The following is a 1,720-nucleotide window of genomic DNA, read 5'->3' as shown; positions in this document are numbered from 1 at the left end:
TACAGTCAAACTCTAAGTTTGGTGTTGGGAGGCCACAACCAACCTCTAAGTTTGGTGTTGAACCCCCACATTCAAACTCTAAGTTTGGTGTTGGGAGTTTCCAACATTGCTCTGAGCATCTGTGAGGCTCCATGAGAGCCCTCTGTCAAGCTACTGACATTAAAGAAGCACTTGTTGGGAGGCAACCCAATGTTATATTTTATCTATTTTCCTTTGTTATTTTATGTTTTCTGTAGGTTGATGATCATGAGAAGTCACAAAATCAATTGACAAAGCTAAAACAGAAAGAAAAACAGAAAGAAAAACAGCACACCCTGGAGGAGAACTTGCTGGCGTTTAAACGCTAGTAAGGCTAGCAGATGGGCGTTTAACGCCCAGTCTGGCACCATTCTGGGCATTTAACGCCAGAAAGGGGCACCAGACTGGCGTTAAACGGCAATAAAGGGCAAGAACTTGGCGTTAAACGCCAGAAATGGGCACCAGCCCGGCGTTTAACGCCAGAATTGGCACAAAGGGCATTTTCTCTCGCCACTTGGTGCAGGGATGACTTTTCCTTGACACCTAAGGATCTGTGGACCCCACAGGATCCCCACCTACCCCACCACTCTCTCTCTTCTTCACCCATTCACCAATCACCTCAACTCCTCTTCCCCAAAAACCCTCACCAATTACCTCAACACCTCTTCCCCAAAAACTCTTCACCTATCAAATCCCATCTTTCTTTTCACCACTCACATCCATCCTTCATAAAACCCCACCTACCTCACCATTCAAATTCAAACCACTTTCCCTCCCAAACCCACCCATATTGGCCGAACCCTACCCCTCTCCCCAATCCTATATAAACCCATCTTCACTCCTTCATTTTCACACAACCTAAACACTACTTCTCCCTTTTTGGCCGAACCACAAAGCCATCTCCATCTCCTCTATTTATTCTTCTTCTACTCTCTTCTTTCTTCTTTTTCTCGAGGACGAGCAAACCTTTTAAGTTTGGTGTGGTAAAAGCATTGCTTTTTGTTTTTCCATAACCATTTATGGCATCCAAGGCCGGAGAAACCTCTAGAAAGAGGAAAGGGAAGGCAAAAGCTTCCACCTCCAAGTCATGGGAGATGGAGAGATTTATCTCAAGGGTGCATCAAGACCACTTCTATGAAGTTGTGGCCCTGAAGAAGGTGATCCCCGAGGTCCCTTTCAAACTCAAAAAGAGTGAATATCCGGAGATCCGACACGAGATCCGAAGAAGAAGTTGGGAAGTTCTTACCGACCCCATTCAACAAGTCAGAATCCTAATGGTTCAAGAGTTCTATGCCAATGCATGGATCACCAAGAACCATGATCAAAGTGTGAACCCGGACCCAAAGAATTGGCTTACTATGGTTCGGAGGAAATACTTAGATTTTAGTCCGGAAAATGTAAGGTTGGCATTCAACTTGCCCATGATGCAAGGAGATGAACATCCTTACACTAGAAGGGTCAACTTTGATCAAAGGTTGGACCAAGTCCTCATAGACATTTGTGAAGAGGGCGCCCAATGAAAGAGAGATTCAAGAGGAAAGCCGGTTCAATTGAGAAGGCATGACCTCAAGCCCGTGGCTAGGGGATGGTTGGAGTTTATCCAACGCTTAATCATTCCCAACAACCGGTCCGAAATTACTATAGACCGGGCTATCATGATTCATAGCATCATGATTGGAGAAGAAATAGAAGTTCATGAGGT

Source organism: Arachis duranensis, chromosome 10 (assembly GCF_000817695.3).
Source record: "Arachis duranensis cultivar V14167 chromosome 10, aradu.V14167.gnm2.J7QH, whole genome shotgun sequence".
In the NCBI taxonomy this organism is placed as follows: Eukaryota; Viridiplantae; Streptophyta; class Magnoliopsida; order Fabales; family Fabaceae; genus Arachis; species Arachis duranensis.
The sequence above is the reverse complement of the archived record's forward strand: the minus strand, read 5'-3'. Positions refer to the sequence as shown.